Raw genomic sequence first — 18,069 nt, 5'->3', positions numbered from 1 at the left:
CGGTGACGTTAACATATGAGAGTGCTGGGGGTGAAATAGTTAAACAGGTTACCCAATCAGAACCCACGGGGGTGGAGTCAGAGGGACTATAAAACCAGCTCTGGGAGGGGCGAAGAGGGGGAGTTCATTGGGAGTTGGGTGGTTGGTTGGAGTGGGAGTGAATTGGGATAGAGTCTGTGGGTAGGTTGACTTCGTGTAGCGAAATAAGCTGAGTCAGGAACAGTTAGGGGCTAGGAAGACAAGTAAATATCTGAGAGGTGGTTTAGTGAGTGAGAGCAGGTAGCGGAACTTATAGGTCTGGATAGGCACCCCATGATTGTAATGGACTGAGATCGTTTATGAAAGCACACGCTTGTTGAACTGCAATAAATAAACAGAAGTTTATGTTCTGATTTAACCCTGACTGAACTCAGTATTTTACCAGGTAGGGCCTGGGTGGTGGCAGCGAGAAATAAAGTGGTGGCACAGGGCTCAATAGACGGTGAAACGTCTGGGGACCTTGTGTAATCGCCACACCAGCCATATAGGATTGCAGCTTAAAGCATGTTAGCCATTCGAAACAGGATTGCCGAAGCATATTTAAGCTGCTGTGTTCCAAAGCTTGCTTAAGAAGCGAGTGACTTTGAAACAGAGCCAAAGGCAGGCAGCCTTGAAATAACTAATGTAGTAAGAAAAATGAAGCAGCACAATGGAGAATAAACTTAAAACAGAATAGAGTAGAAATAGCAGGAATAACAAACAAGACAAATCACTCTGGGGAGCTTCTCACAAATGCTCAGATGTTGCAAGACTGGCATTGTGTAGCGTGGGGCCTGACAGGCCTCATAAGGACGGCTGCTGCTGCTGCTGCCCAGCAAGGACTGGGGTGTTTGGGGAGAAGTTTCATTGGAAGTTTTTGCTGTTGTTACTGATGTTAACTTTTTGTATCTTTATGTGGAAATTGTTCAATTTGGTTATGCAGTTTTTAATGTGTTTTGTTTATTTTTACGACTACTTTGCTATATTTGTAATTATGTAATTCTTTTCATACGGGACGCGGGTGGCGCTGTGGGTTAAACCACAGAGCCTAGGACTTGCCAATCAGAAGGTCGGCGGTTCGAATCCCCATAACGGGGTGAGCTCCTGTTGTTCGGTCCCTGCTCCTGCCAATCTAGCGGTTCGAAAGCATGTCAAAGTGCAAGTAGATAAATAGGTACCGCTCCGGTGGGAAGGTAAACGGCATTTCCGTGCGCTGCTCTGGTTCGCCAGAAGCGGCTTAGTCATGCTGGCCACATGACCTGGAAGCTGTACGCCAGCTCCCTCGGCCAATAAAGCGAGATGAGCGCCGCAACCCCAGAGTTGGCCACGACTGAACCTAATGGTCAAGGGTCCCTTTTCCTTTAAATCTTTTCATATTGTAAGCCGCCTTGAGCATTGTTTTAACTGTGGAAAGGCAGCATACAAATAAAATGATGATGATGATGATGTCAATCTTTTCTCATACAGATTGGTTTTGATGTAGGGTAGTCAGACTTTTTGCAACTGGAGTGTGCAAAGGTTTGTATTGGTCCAAAACCATTGCAGTTTTATTATATGATGATACATGGGGTGCTGGATTGGGTACCATTATCCTGGATTCTGTACCTTAGTCACAAGTGACTAATACAGGTATGTGTCTGTGTTGGCAAATGGGCCCTTAGCTTTGAATTTATAAGCAAACCTTGAATCAGAAGGAATTATATCTAATTTTCCTGTGCCAGCACCAGTTCAAATTTACCTGTGTTTATGTATCAATTCTCCTTTGTAAATAAAATAAAATAAAATAATAATAAAACAAAACAAAATAAAATAAAATAAAAGGGGTTGTTACATCTTAGATAGGGGACTGGCAAGTTTAGAACCAGATGACCTGACATGGAATTGTTACAATGACCCCATTTTTTAAAAAAAAATGCAGAAAGGGAGTGGTTGGAGAAAGTAACTTCATTGTTGTAGAGCCCAGAGTATAAACACTCTTGGGTTTGATAATCATGTTTTGGAGGAGGCGGAATGTTATACTTAAAAATAATCCATTGCCAATATTAAATCTGCTTAGTTGGGGGAAAATAAAATGTATCTTCCTCTGTTCTACTTTACTATTCCCTTACAAGCCATTATAATATTACAGCTGCAGTGTCCCAACATTACAGCTTCGAATACAGAACCTATTAAACTTTGGCGTTTGGGGTGTGTGTGTGTGTGTGTGTGTGTGTGTGTGTGTGTGTGTTGAAGGGCAGGTACTTTGCACAGGCCTGCAATAGGCAGTTTGCTCTTTGTGTCTGGGGCTAGAGGACTCCAGGACTGCACAGCAAGTGGATGTTTCTCTGCAATGCACATCACCACCTTGTCGTCGTCGTTTTTGGCACTCTGGTTGAACAGGTTGTGGCTAGATTGCCATCTTGGACTAGTATCCCTCTCTCTTAAACATCAAGGGCACAGCTGTTCTGCTCTAGGCTTCTTTCTGCTAAGCATGCTGAGCCATCAGTGCTGCTAATCAAAAGGGAAGCATTTTTAGTTTTGTTTTGTTTTTCCCCCACAGGTGGAGAAGCAAATATAATGTGGCACTTGGGCCTGGGTTTCAATCCCTCTTGAGCTAGTTTGGGTGGCCTTGGACCCATCCTATACCCTTAAGTCTTTGTCCCCTCACTTTCCCCCTGCAAAATGGGAATGATGTTTTGCCTCACTGTGATAGTAAAGAATGTAATGTAAAAATCAGCCATGAGCCTTGGGAATAAGAGCAGGAGGCGTGCAAATAATACAGGGAATAAGTGAGCCGTCCTCCTTTGGCCTCTGCTAAGGGTAGAAAAAACCTGGGTCTCTGCACACCTTTGCTTCTGATTTGCTTCCACCTAGGCAGGCTGTGATGCAGGTCATTCCTCTTTTTCTAGATTATCACAAGGAGATTTTTCAGTGACGATAGGGAGGCTCTGTCAGATCACTGGCTGGTAGGCAGACAAGTGCAAGCTAAGAAGTCTGATCGCTGAAATGCGCAGCACCCATCATCTACCTTCCAAGGCCAATGTACAAAAACCGCTCCACTTGTTTCAGATGCTTCTCCTTTCCTTCCTTTTTCCTTCTCTCCTCCATCCACCCTTTGTTGCCAGCTTGTGGTTGTTGTTTAGTCGTGTCCGACTCTTCGTGATCCCATGGACCAGAGCACGCCAGGCGCTCCTGTCTTCCACTGCCTCCCACAGTTTGGTCAAAATCATGTTGGCCAGCTAGTTTATCCCAAACACAATCGTCAGTCTTTCAGCACAATGAGCGCTTAAATAGTCCTAAATCAATGCAAATACTAGAATCTCTGCATAAGCTGCTTAAAGTAAGTTTTATACTACATTGGGTGCTGCAAGCTATTTTTCACATCCCCTTTCTTATCCCATTTATGGATTTCTTGACCTGTCGCAGCTTGGAATAGTTCCTAGGTGTATCCTGTCCCAGGTACCGGCCAAGCCAAGATAACTTTGCTCTCTGGGCAAAGCCACAGCAGATGGCTTCAGGCTACTAATGGTAACTAACGATTACCCGCAAACAAAGAGCAATGTTTTAAGTGCAAACTGATACTTCTTGTGTTCAACCTGTGGTGTTATGGATGAGGGAGGTTTTCTGGCAGCATCTTCTGCTGGTACCTTTTTTTTTAAAAAAAAAGAGAGAACTGCAGTACCAAAGTGAGCAAAGGAAGTATTTCTATGAAAATGTTTTCCCCAGGCCTTTCCATGCTCACTGTAGGGTACAAGCTGGGTGTGGACTCTCTGGCTGTTCTCACACTTGTCAGCTCATCAGAGGAGAGCGTGGGGTGAGGAACCCGACATGTTTGCGCTGCTGGGATTGGCAGTGTTGAAAGAATGTTTCCTGTTCTTGTTGTTCAGATCAGTCTGAAAGTGTCCTTAGATGTCCAATGGGAGCCAGTTTTGAATCTGGAATAAGTAAAGCCCTTGGTAGTGTGGGGGCTGCATTATTGGCATGCCATACAAAGTGGATATCCACAGTGTGCTGGGAGAATCCAGAAGTACTGTATTGGTCAGGCAACCTGGGTGTGGGTATTTAAATATAGATATAGACACACACTCATATACATGCACACACATACAGAGAGAGGGTGATTCAGTAATGTGTTCTGGCAACCAGCACACCAGTCGGTTTCATTAGCTTCTCCTAGTTGTCTATTTCAAGCATTGATAATAGTGTACAGGTGCTTTGTTTTTCACAGTAGCCTGGAGGAGACATCCGGATGACCAATTTTAAGGGAATGCTTGCATAATTGAACACCAAACAGTCAATAAAAGGCAAGCGCTAATTCTGTTGACTTAATTTTCCTCAGCTGAAATAGATATTTCCCAATTGCTTTTCGGAGAAGTAGTTTTAAGGACTAGGCCATCAGCTAATATCCTTGTTCTCTAGACAAGACTGCTTGGGATGTTTTGCTCTTGTAACTCTGTAATTTAATATCAGTTGGATCAAAAACTTTTCCTATAGAGAGAGGTGTCTGCTGCATGAGAAATTTATGACCTCATAATTGGGATAACAATGTGGGAAACTTTTCTTCTTCTGAAGGCACATGTCTTTTCTTCCTGATCTATCTTAAACTAAAAGAAAGATTGATAAAATAATTGAATGCACAAATCTTGCTGCTTATTCATTCTAGCTGAGATCCCAAAAGCACATGCCCAGTAGAGGCTTCAGGTACACTTTTCTTAATAGCAGTTGCTTGACAACCTCCCATCTCAAAAAACCCCCAAACAAACACAATTAGGATGGTATTGCAGAGGTCTTCCACAAAGGTCTTCTTTATGTTGCATAGGTCAGGAGAAGAAAGTGAGATGTCCCCTTGAACATGTGTGAGACCTTGTTCCTCTTCTTTGATCCTGGCTTCTCTGTGTTATGAAACCTGAGATTTCTATAATGTATAATTTTTCTGGTCACCTTGGTATGCTAATTACAAAGCAAGCTTGGATCTAGACTTGGCGGCTGTTAATAAAACACCTTCCCAGTGCAGGGAGGGAAGATCACTTGTTTGTGAGGTTACCCCCACCCCCTCCAGCTGTGTGCTGTGTAAAAAGGCAATTAAAAGGAAGCTGTCTGTAGGGAATTGTCATATCACATGGAAGGGTTACCAAGCCCCCCTTTGTGTACTGTTCTCACTCCAATGTCTAACACAGGGTTTTCCAATTTTGGGTCTCTCTCCGGCTGTTTTTGGACTACATTTCCCATCATCCCTGATTGCTGGTCCTGCTGTCTAGGGATGGTGGGAGTTGTAGTCCAAAAACAGCTGGAGACCCAGGTTCAGGAAGCCCTGCTCTAACAACACCTGACCCAGACATTGTGCAGGTGAAAACTTTTTCTGGCATGGTGGTATAGTTTTTGGGAAAGCTTTACCTGCTTAATCTTGTGTATTAGTTATAAAAAAGGAAGTAGTGATAAGCCTAGTTCTACAGCAACCTTACAAGCTGATAATTACGAACATCACAGCCACTTCTGGGCTGCCCTGTGTGCTCTTTGTTCTGCATGTTTGAATCCAAATTATGTGGTATTCATGGCCAACAAGATTATTCAGCATCATGAGATTTGCCAGAGCTGAACTGACCAAGATGGATGCCTTTTATGGGCAGCACAGTTAACGGTGATAAAAAGAGAAATTGTAAATCCAAACATTGTCCCTTTTAAGATCTGGCAACACAGAATATCGTACATGTTGTTGCTGTTTTTCTCTTTTAGCATATATACTTTGGGCTGTCACCTTAATGAAGGCAATAGTTTAAACAATTGGTAAAGGTAACGGACCCCTGATAGTGAAGTCCAGTCGTGAAGAACTCTGGGGTTGCGGCGCTCACCTCGCTTTATTGGCCGAGGGAGCCGGCATACAGCTTCCGGGTCATGTGGCCAGTATGACTAAGCCACTTCTGGCAAACCAGAGCAGCGCACGGAAACGCCATTTACCTTCCCGCCGGAGCAGTACCTATTTATCTACTTGCACTTTTTGGTGTGCTTTCGAACTGCTAGGTTGGCAGGAGCTGGGACTGAGCAATGGGAGCTCACCCCGTTGTAGGGATTTGAACCGCCGACCTTCTGATCGGCAAGCCCTATGCCCCATGGTTTAGACCACAGCGCCACCCGCATCCCAATTGAGCCATTCTTAATTGACAACCTCATTGAGCCCAGGAAGCTTCTGCTTAGGGGAGAGTATTTCTTTGAAGGTTATCAGTGTCTTACAGTGGCATAGCTGGGGGGAGCACAGGAGTGGTTGCCCCAGGCGCAGAATTGTTGAGGTGCAAAATCTCAACACTGAGTGCTGCCTCAATACAGCTTTCACTGGGCTCCATTTGAAACAGCTTCTCCATGCAAACCAGGAAGTGACACCTCCAGACTTTGGAACTTCTTTTCTGATCTTTGTGGCCATGAACTCCTGGGTGACACAGGACACAGATGCCATTAGGTAGTTTAATGTGCATGCATATTCCATCCGTTTCCCGCCCACCCACCAAGCCCTGCACGGCCCCGGGCGCTGGCAAGCCACGCAATGCCACTGCCGTCATCCCCCAGCCACCAGTTTTGAAGGAATAAATCCTTGCATATGTTGAAATATAATGTGCCTCTGTAGTTTGCAAAGTAGCAATGGGAATAATTCATCCAGCCTCATGAACAAAAGATCGAAGCTATAATTACTTATACTTAATTCATTGAAGTTGCTCACTCTCAGCTGCTCCTGTGAGATATGGGAACACATTTGATCAGTCTCCCCCCAGCCTAGTTCATGCCATATCTTTGGACTACCAGCTTGAGCCAGCACAACCCCAAACATCTGGCAAAGCACTAGGTTAGGAAAAGTTTTTTGTGTTATGTGCTGCTGCTGCGGGAATTATCTGCAGAAGTAGTCATGCAGAGCCTTTGGTGTTTTCTTTAAAACAAAAACAAAAAACCCCTCCCTGCTAAAATTAGAAACTTAACACAGGAAATGTAGTAAATACTTTTGAATTAACCACCCGCTAACGCTATCCTTGGAATAAATGGTGCAGACAACATGTGGAGATAGTCTTTTCATCATGATGCTAGCAAATGCTTAATGACTGGAGTGCATGTAGGGTTCCTAGTTGAGGTTTTGCCACTGCTTTCATCTAGACCAGGCCTTGCCTCTTTCAATAGCTGCATATGGAGTAGGATGCACTCCACCACCCCCATTCCCAAGTGTCTCTTCTGACATTGCCTTCCAGCATGCAAGCCCCTTCCTGTGCTGCTCAGTAATGTTTGAAGTCTGAGGCTATGTGGGAGAAGCCCAGGACATGCCTCCTTCTTCTCATGCTGCTGTGGTGAGCAGCATGGTCTCTTCCCAGGTGATATGAGTTTCTGGCATAACCAAGTATTGCTAGAAAGATGCCGGAAAGTCTATAGATGCCAAGAAAAAAAGGGGGTGTGTGGAGGACTACTTTAAATTTTTTTTTTCTGTGGGTTTTTCCTGGGCTTTCACATCTCTGAGCAAGTCGTACACCTTCAAAGGTACAAGAATCACTATTTCACCTTGTGGTAATGTATTGCATCACTTGCCACTAAGGCTTTTCACGTGTTAAATTTTCAAAACAATTCAGAAACTCCCCACCCCACCCCGATAGCGGTACCTCTGAAGGACCAATATTGCCACAGGGTTGTTTGCAAAAAACACTTTCTTTAAAGGGCTGCCTAGGGCCTTTCTCCTTTACAACCAAGAGTCTTGGTGGTGGTTTTTTCTGTATATTGGCTCTCTGAGATTCTAAGGACACAAACTTCTATCAAAGCTAATGCACAAGTATAAATGGAATGCAACAGCCTTGCTTGGCTTCAGCTGCACTTTCAAGAACTATTTTTCTGCCTCTGAATGACCAAGATTTATTATTCAGGAATGTCATTTTCCATGCTTAAAATACAGGACATTATTGACTGGAGAAATAAAAAAAAAGCCACCACACAGTTGTTTAAAACCCCAGCGTTGAAAACATTTCTCTCTGTGTATGCCTGCGTCCCCCCCCCCTCCTTTCATGCTGATCTGTAAAGCTTTTTTCAAAACTTGCTTTGCAGATTCTTCAGTTCAATAACTAAGCGGAGTGAAACAACAACAGTTGTGTGTTAGAGAAATATGAGATTGCAGACACATGTTAAGAATTTTTATAGAATTCCTATAAAATGGAGGGTGAGGAGTTTTCAAAATGCAGAATATGGTGGTGAACTCTCCCAGGCTGCACTTGCTTCTGAAGCCCCATCTTCTCCCCACACCTCACCCCACCAACATTGCTTTTCTCTCCTTGAACTTAGATTTAAAAGTAATCACTACTAAAGGAAAGGCTGGAGGGGGAAGGGTTTGACGGCCCCTATCTAGGGCTGAGCCAAAAACCTTTTGCCTCTCAAAAACCTTCAATGCTGTTTTGTGGGTTGCGAAATGTTTTGCCAAATATTCTTATGGGGTGAGGAGAAAGATGTTAAATTTTCCAATTGTTTTTCCTCAGAAAGCTCTCTTCTGAGAAAGTTTGGCTGACTCAGCATTAAACAAAACGATAAGACTTATGAATTCAAATGGATGAAGGGAAGGGAGCAGTAGGCTATCAAAGAGGAAGAAGTAGGGGCCAAGCCCACTGCTTCCTTCAATGATGATAATAAAATAATATTAGAATGTGATTCACAGATGTAACCAAAATGCATGGGTGACGAAAGAGGGGAGGACATTTCACCAAATATTCTTTAGGGAAGGATTGAAAATCTCCACAAAAGTCTTGTTGTTTTGCAGGGGATGGGAGATTCTCAATTTAGTCAGAAAAGTATTTCCTGAGAGATTTGTGCTCAGGCCTACCTTTTATTCATGTTGTGCTTCAAACTCCCTGCCCCCACCCAATAGGAATCTAGCATATTCTGTGTTCTAATAATTGACCATGCCATTGTAATATCTAGTTGGCTTTTTTAAAAGATTGTTTCCCCCAGCTCAGGTGATTTTAGCAAGTTAGCAGCTGGTTCACAATGTAACTTAGGCATGTGGGATGGGAGCTGCTGCTTTTCTCAAAGCAGGCTTCAGTAAGCAGATGAAGAGGCCACAGCCGCCATATTGAGGACTTTCATAAGAGGGTCTACCACTCTGGAATGCTTAGAATCTATTTAGATTTCTAGTGCTTTAGTTAACTGGAAGCTTTTGCAATGCCAGGTGAGCATCATGTGATGGTGTAAATAGGATCCATCCCTTCCCTTGACTTGTATATTTTCTTTGCCATAGAAGAAAATACATTATTTTAAGAACTGCTACTTTGCTTGTTTGAAATAGAGGGAAAATGAGCCATTGAACAAATCAAAGGGCTCAAGTTTAGCTCTACTGGGTATGATAAGCCCACAATGTACACACGGATTACATTCCGGAATTGCACCTAAAGCCAAATTCGCATATAGTCAAAACACATTGGGCTCAACAGCAGGTGGGATTGCCCGAAGCTGTTTTTTTCCGGAGCCCTGTCCCTTTTAATTTTTTTGCCATGTACATAAAGCTGAATGCAAAAAAGTTAAATATGCATAAGTTGTGGGCTTACTGTAGTGGATCCAAGTTGCTAAATGCTGATCCTAGTGTTTCCAGTCCTCCGTCAATATGGGATGCAAACCCAGAAGAAACTTCTTGGGTTTTCTGGTTCTGGTGCATTTGACTCTCTTAATATCCAGGGTAGATGAAACTTTGCAGTCATGTGTGTTTGCTTCAGTCATGAGGCAACATGATGTGCAGTGTGAGTGTGTTTGCACTTTTGTTGGCTAGGGAGCCCATAGTCCTGCAGATGTCCTTGGAATCCAAGCTCGATTCTGCTCCAACCAACATGGCCAATGGTTTTGGATGATGGGGTTTGCAACATCTGCAGGGGGACAGTTCCTCACCCCAGGCACACCGAAAATCGTGTGGAGACATCCTTCCCCCTCCACAGTTCACTTTTGCAGTGATTAAGAAAAATGTTTTATCTGGAATATCTTATCAGTCTCTAAGTCTCACACTCTCCACAAAAGGATAGTTATTGCAAGGCTTAAGCCAGCATTTCATAATTGGCAGGCTGTTGTTGCTATTAGCCTGCTGACTCAGGCTAGCCACTCTAGCTGAATTATCTCATGGAGGGAACGGGATGTTTGGAAGGGCTCGGACAGGGATGGAGCAACTTGTTGCATTGTCCTTTTGTTGCTGGTGGCGTGGGCTAAACAGGCCCATTGCTGTGATTTTTTTGTTTTCTCTCAGATTTCTGTGCCGGCCTGCAATCTTCCCACCCCCTCACTGCGAGGGAGAAAGCAACCCTTGCTTTTGGTGTGTTGGCAAAACTGTCCCTTGAATTATGGCCATGGGAATTGCTGAAGGGGGCCTGCAGGAAATAACTAGTCCCTTTTTGCCAATGGGCTATTTTTGGTGTCTTCAATTACAGCCCTCTTTCCTCCTGCCTCCTCTGGCAACCACACGGGTGTCATGCAAATGGATGGCGCTCAGTTGCGACAGCAAAGCCACCAAGGAGCTCAGTGAGCTGAGTCTGAAGAGAAGAGGACACGTTTGCAGCAGTGTGCTTTCCATTCCTCCTCCTCTTCCTCCTCCCGTCTTCTTTTCCTCAGCCCCTTGTAAGATCTTGAGTGCTTTCCTCGTAATGTAAATATCCTTGGTCAGAGATATTTTGACTTCAGAGTTGCGACGGGAAGTTTTGCTTGGAATATTCCACCTAGGAGGCGGGAGAGGGGTTAGGCTTTTAAAGGCTGCCTCAGAGGGAAACTATGAACATGGTTAGTGCTGAATTTGCATTGTGTTGCACCCTTAATAGTCTCGTATCTTGTACTAACAACGGTAGTTAAAATTACAGCCATTTCTGAGCACCGTGAAGGCGGCGGGGAGACCTTTTGCATCCTTTTTAACAGCGTGTGCTGTAAGAAACAACCTTCCCCCTTCTTGCCCAGTAAGGCTCGGCATTTATATACATGAGTTTTGTGAATGGCAAAGTCTTCAGAAGTCAGGCACTGTTTGAGAAGCATCCAGGAGTGACTAATGCTCCTTAATCCAATTTATAACAGATTTTCTCTCTTTGAAAAGCAAGACGCTTTTTTCTGTTTTCATCTCTTACCAGTAAGGAGAAGACATGGGGAGGTCTGTGACGACTGCTGCTATTTTTCAGATAACTTGTCAGTTTCTTCTAGTGCTCTATTCCTTATATTATTATTCTGTTTTATATATATCCAAGGGGGTGTGCATTGCCTCCCTCCCACCCTGTTCTATCTGAACAACAACCTTGCGATAGACTGAGAGACGGTGCGATAGACTGAGGTACAATAGACTGAGAGACGGTGACTGGGCCAAGGCCAGCCAGTGAGCTTCGTAGCAGATCAGGGATTTGAACCCTGATCTTCCAACCAAGAGTCCAACACTCCAACCACCATGCTACACTGGGTCATAGCACAGATTTAGGCTATTGTTTTGCTTAGGTTCTTGTCCTACCATGAACTCCCCCTTACACAGACCTGCCGCAGTCGCTGTGTATTATGTAAATATGGCTCCTTTACTCTCTCTTTCTCCCTCATACACTTTTCCCCTCTGCTGCTTTCCAAATTGGCTTCCTGTCGGATAAGCGCTGTGCACGGAATCATGGTTTCACACAACTTTCTCTTTTCTCATTAGGTTCTTGCAGTAAGAAGTTTTATGTTATAATTTTGCTGCATATATAAATAGAACCACCTAGGTTAAGGAGGCTCAGAACAAAAGCGTCTCATCCTTTTATTTTCATTACATCATCATCCTGTTTCTTGGCGTCTAACGGCTCCCATACCTGGGGTAACTAGCCTAAGCTTTTTAACCCAGGTACTGCCCAGGACATGTGAGCTAATTTGGCCATCTGTCAGTTGCATGACTTGGCTGCTTTCTACATTTCTCCCTATACTTCCCCCCTCCCTCTCCCCAGCAGTATCTGAGCAACAGTTACACACCTTCGATTTTTAAAATATTTGTTGAGGGCAGCTCACAAAATATAAGATTTTACCAGAGAGGTACACAGGTCGGTCTCACACTGGAGAGAAGCTTTCTCTGTCCATATACCAATCATTTCTCTTTTAAATTAGCCCATAATTTAATTTGCTGCCTTGTCACTCTTTCCCCCTGTATTGAAAGATCCCTCACTACATCCTTTAGTGTTCTAATACTCCGAATCTGAACCTTTTGTTCCCTTATTCCAGGCCTTAACTGAGGGATAGAGTAGGATATGATGATAATTTACTACAGTGCACTGTAGAGCTTCCTATTACGTTTTGAGTCTAAAGTAGGTGGTGATTACAAATGCAGTAGACCTTTTGTGAACCTACTTACCCCTCCACTCTCCATTTATTTCATGATAATAAGTAACACTGGCAATGTGGACAGCCAGTGTGATGTAGCAGATTGAAGTTAGACTGGGGAGAGAGGCAGGTTCAAATCCCTGTTCAGTAGACACACCGGGACCCCATCTGCACTATGCATTTAAAGCAGTATCATACCACTTCAAACAGTCTTGGCTTTTCTCAAAAGAGCCCTGTGAACTGAAGTTTTTGTAAAGGTGCTGGTAGCTGTTAGGGAACCCTGGCTCCCCTCACAGAACAGCAGTTCCCAGAATTCCCTGGGTAAGAGGGATTGATTGTTAAATCAGTTTGGGAGCTAGTCAGCCTGCAGAAGGACTTCTGCTTGTGCAACAGGGCTTTCCCTCCTTCTTCTTCCCCTGCATGCACCGCAGATATGCTCCAGAGGGTTGTGGGGGAAGCCCAGAGCAGATATTGCCAGGTTGGGGCAGCAGGGGGAGGAGAGGAAGGGGAAGATTCGTCATGTACCGTATTTTTCGCTCTATAGGACACACTTTTTCCCCTCCAAAAATGAAGGGGAAATGTGTGTGCGTCCTATGGAGCGGATGCAGGCTCCTTGGCTTTGCGGCGACGCGCCTGTCCTGGAAGCCGGAGGAGGAGCAGAAGGGTCTCCTTCTGTTCCTTCTCCAGCTTCGCTGAAGGGCGCTGCGCCTTCTCCCTCTCTGCGCAGCGCCTCTCCTGTGAAGGAGAGGTGCTGTGCAGAGAGAGAGAGAAGGCGCAGCACCCCTTGAGCAACGCGCCTATCAAGCGAAGCCGGAGGAGGAACAGAAGGGTCTCCTTTTGTTCCTTCTCCCGCTTCACTGAAGGGCGCTGCACCTTCTCCCTCTCTGCGCAGCGCCTCTCCTGTGAAGGAGGGGCGCTGTGCAGAGAGAGAGAAGGCGCAGTGCCCCTTCAGCGACACGTCTGTCCTGGCTTCTGCTTTGGCCCTGCGCAGCCTCTTTGGGCAGGGGGAGCCTTCATCCCGCTGCCCTGAAGAGGCTTGGCGCGGTTACCCCAGAAGCCAGAACAGCCACATGGTATCCCAGAAGCCAGATCCCTCTTGCTGTTCTGGCTTCTGGGGTTCAGAATAATTTTTTCTTGTTTTCCGCCTCCCAAAACTAGGTGCGCCCTATGGTCTGGTGCACCCTATGTTGCGAAAAATACGGTAAGTGCACTCACATGGTTGGATATTACCCTTCATTAGTCCAAATTAGATGAGGATGAGGATTTATTTGATACCCCACCCATCTGTCTGGGTTGCCCCAGCTATTCTGGACAGCTTCCAACACATATAAAAACATAATAAAACAGCAAAAGCTTCCCAATACAGAGCTGTCTTCTAAACGTTGTGTAGTTCTTTATCTCCTTGACATCTGATGGGAGGGCGTTCCGCAGGTAGGGTGCCACTGCCAAGAAGGCCCTCTGCCTGGTTCCCTGTAACGTCATTTCTCACAGTGAGGGAACTGCCAGAAGGCCCTTGGAGCTGGACCTCAGTGTTCGGGCTGAACAATGGAGGTGGAGATGCTCCTTCAGCTATACAGAGCTGAGGCTATTTAGGGCTTTAAAGCTCAGCACCAACACTTTGAATTGTGCCCAGAAACGTACCACAAGCCAGTGTAGATCCTTTAGGACCAGTGTTATACAGTCCCTGCATCTGCCCCCAGTCACCAGTCTAGCTGTCACAATCTGGATTAATTGTAGTTTCCGAGTCATCTTCAAAGGTAGCCACACACAGCTACCGATCCTTAGTTCTGAACTCAACGAATCACTTTCCACAACCTGGAAAAATGCCCACTTTGCCTAGAAGCGTGTATTGAAAGAATGGGAAAATCCAGTTTTACTGCTCTGTAGGTATGCTGCTGCTAATGGCACAATTTTCTCTGCTACCTGGCAGATTGAGGAGTGAACCTACCTGGCTGGGAGTTCCCTGTGACACCAGACTCCACACCCTGCTTGCCTCTTCCTCTTGAGCCTATGCTAGCTGCATTGACATAACTCCCCTTATTTGTGTATGGGCCTTTCTCAAGCAGATGTCTGTCCAGAGGCCACTGCCAAAATCCAAACATAAAGCTTCTGTGGGGGAATTTATTTTCCTGCCTGCACTGCATGCGGTGTGTCGGCAGCGTTCATCATACCAAGCTCTGAATTGCTGCGCAGGGAGGGAGGGTAACAAAACAACTGTCGTCAGCAGTCCCTGCACTAGTAAATTACACATTCCATTTCCCTCTTCCCACGCAATCCACACTGGCCTTTCAGAGCACGGCTACATGCACTTGACGCTGTTGGGTGGCTGGAATCTTCTTCCTGAAATCCTTGTGTCTTCCTCTGTAGATTGACAACGGCCAGCAGTCAGTGGATCAACTACTGCTCACACCTCGCTTGCAAAACCATGGGCATACACACACACACACACTGCAAACTTAATCTTGCTTCCCATTTTCTTTTGAGTGTGCCTCTCCTAGTGCTTTCTGGCAAGTTGCTGTGTGTTTTTTACTATAGTTTTATTGGTGAGCCAGCCCTGAAGGGTTTTCTTAAAAAACCATGGCCCTGCTTATGATGATAAAACACGCCGTCCTTTTCCTCCTGAGCCGCAGTCACTTTTAAGCAGTGCTCAAATGCCACGATGACAATGTGAGTCCTCGTTAAAGTGCCTCTGGCTTTTATAACCGACAGATTGGCAGAGCAGGTTGAATCTTAAGCAGCTTGCCTTTTACTCTTCTGGGTAGATACCGTATTTTTCGCCCTATAGGACACACCGGCCCATAGGATGCACCTAGTTTTTTGGGGAGGGGAAATAAAGAGGAAAAAAATTATTCTCCCCCCCAGGCCGTGGGGGAAGCTCGAGCTTTTAAAAACACACCTACCGTAGTTTTTAGAGGAGAAAAGGATATCTGCCTGAAGCGCGGGGCGCTCTGCTTCAGCGCGCTCCGGGCAGCAGGCTGCTATCCGCAGCCTAGGGAGCCTTGCGGGAACTCCTGCAGGGCTCCCTAGGCTGCGGATATCTGCCCGAAGCGCAGGGCACTCTGCTTCAGTGGGCTCCCCAGGCTTGCTGATAGCTTCCTGAAGCCTGGAGAGCGAGAGGGGTCGGCGCGCACCAACCCATCTCGCTCTTCAAGCTTCAGCGAAAGCCTGCATTCGCCCCATAGGACACACACAGATTTCCCCTTCATTTTTGGAGGGGGGAAAGTGTGTCCTATAGGGCGAAAAATACGGTAATTTGTAGCTTTGCATTGCCCCGTGTTAAAGGGAATCCGGTGTAGGCCGTTGGATAAAAAGTATTGGAGCTGAATGGTAGGAGTGGGACGGGGCATGCCTCTAGCTCTCGGCCAGTGTTCGAAATTTGCCAGGCGCCATGTGCATTCTGCACCTGGCTATCGGCCACTTGTGGGCATGTGAAGATGCCCAGGCACCAGTATGGTGCCTGCCATCTCCACCATTGGGAGGTGCATGCCTGGGGATCCTTGATGGCAACTAGGCATTTTATTTTGGTGACTGTAATCCTGGTTTAAGGAGCCATTTGCTGCCTAGCTTATGTATCTGAGTTTCTAGCACTGCTCTTGACTTAACCTTTACCGCAGAGTGAGTGTGAGGATAAAGTAGATTTGTAAAACACTATAATCTGGCAGAGCTGTTGCCCAAAAAGGGGGCGCTTGAATGGGCTTTCAGTCTACTGTTTGTGTGCACGCTTTTTTAAAAGGCCAGAGAGTCTGATGAAGTATTTTGGAGTTCATTGTGTTTGTGATTGCTCTTTTATTTTCTTTAAAGTTTCTGGCTGGTGCATGCATTTATATGTGCCGTAGACCACATTTTGATCAGCCACACCTGTATCAATAGGTCTGGCACCTGTGGAGTGTACAGCAGAATTTCTTTTAATTGCCTGGACTGTTTAGCCAGCTTTGAATAAACCTGGAAGCTCTTCTACAAAATGGTGGGTCCCTTGGAACCAGCTCCAGTTAAAAGTTTGCGTTGGAGATTAATCCTTGGAGTTCTGGCTTGAGGGGACATCTCTTTTTTTACTTCCTTTTTTCCTGAAAGACAACAGTATATGTCATCTCTTCCTTTCAAAGCAGCCAAATGTGTTTGGCATGAGTTGTGTCTTTCTTTCTTCTCATTTTGTGGGGAGGAACAGATAGGAACAGATAGGAACATGGCCTCTTCAGTTTTGAAGCAAATAATTTCATTTGATAAACCACCTACAATGGTTTAAAGTAAATGCATGCTTAAGCCAGCTGTGTAAGAGTGTTAGCAAGACTGGCAGCTAGCCACGAACTCCTCCACTCCCTTTTAGCTATAAAAAGGCCCTGATTTGAAAAGAGTTCATTTGTCTCATCTCATATCTCTAGTTTAAGAGCACATCATACACTATTCAGCCTAATTTACCTTACTCCTTCCACATTCATGTTGTACATAATCATCATCAGTATGCAGGGCTGTATCACTAACATCCACTAGGTATTTAAGTTTGAACATGTTTCACATCTGACCTTTAGAAGAGTATATTCTGTGTTCTTTTAGATATTTATGACGGGGTAAACAAATGAAAATATGCAAGGGCCATATAACTGTAGCTATTGTGTTTAAATTATTGTTTCAAGATTGTGGATTTACAGTCATTCCAAAACCAAATGACTAAATAAACAACTAGAGCCAAATATATTTTGAAAACTCGAAAGGATTTTGAAAAGTTTCGCTAAGGAGCTTGATTCTGGGCCTTCATGCTTACATTTGGCAGTTATGTAGCACCCTGCTTGTGGTTAACGCTTAGCTGGAATGAAATATTCAACGCAGCAATAGAGAAATTAAAATAATAATTTATTTGTCGGACAAATAAATAAGAGGCACAGTGGTATATGGTTACCAAGCTCTGGCCTGGCCTCCTGCCATTATGGCCAGCACTTATATTCCCTCAGCTCAGCCCCCTTGCTCCTCCTTTGGCTGCCTCTGTCCAATCAGCCTGGTTAAAATTCCTATTGGCTGTTTGCTAGAACCAATCATAAAAGATACACCCATTTCCTATTACCTTTTATGGGAGACAAAGAGCTATATATTCTTCTATTTATAATTGGCAAATAAGTAGTCATATATCTTACATTTACCTCGACCAGGCACCTTAATTACCAAATAACCTTTTGCCCTAGACTAGGCGCCTTAACTAACATTTCATCTTTTGCCCTATTGCCCTATTCACTCCAAAACAGATGGTGGCTAATGGTTCTAATTTTTATCTTAAACAGATATTTTGGGTTCACCTCCTCACACATTATCAATGAAAGATCTCCTTCTTTGGAGGTCATTAAGCAGAGGCCCGACAACCATATGTCAGGAGTGCTCTGATGGCGTCTCTCTGTCTGGCAGGGGTCCGGACCCAATGGCCCTCATGGTCTATTCCAACTCTTCTATGATTCTATTTAACATTTCTTCTAAATCCTTTGCATAATTACATTTAAGCCAATATATTTCATAACATAACATATATAGATTTTTAGAAGCAAAGATCTTGTCTAAGTAAAAAGGAACTTAGTAAAAGCTAGGTTCTCTAAATTCTCTGAAGCTTCAAAGATTCAAAGCAGTTTCAGAGAGCTGCTTTGCCTAGTCTAGCTGCTGTTTATTTGCCCTTTTAACCTTAGGAAGATGTGGCTCAAGTTTAATGGGAGGCACCATAATTATTACTATTTTTGCAACCTTGATTGTATTCTATAATTTGTATGGTCAGTGTGACCTTTTGCTCCCAGCCTGTTT

At 44.7% G+C, this 18,069-nt stretch overlaps 1 protein-coding gene across 1 annotated transcript in view; it reads left to right on the top strand.

Annotated features, from left to right (window-relative positions):
- The window catches only part of PARD6G (par-6 family cell polarity regulator gamma), a 76,938-nt gene that overhangs the window by 22,051 nt on the left and 36,818 nt on the right, over positions 1–18,069 (top strand). The gene's annotated exons all lie outside the window — the stretch shown is intronic.

This window comes from Podarcis raffonei, chromosome 7 (genome assembly GCF_027172205.1).
Source record: "Podarcis raffonei isolate rPodRaf1 chromosome 7, rPodRaf1.pri, whole genome shotgun sequence".
Classification (NCBI taxonomy): domain Eukaryota; kingdom Metazoa; phylum Chordata; class Lepidosauria; order Squamata; family Lacertidae; genus Podarcis; species Podarcis raffonei.
This window is presented reverse-complemented; position numbering and strand designations above follow the sequence as displayed.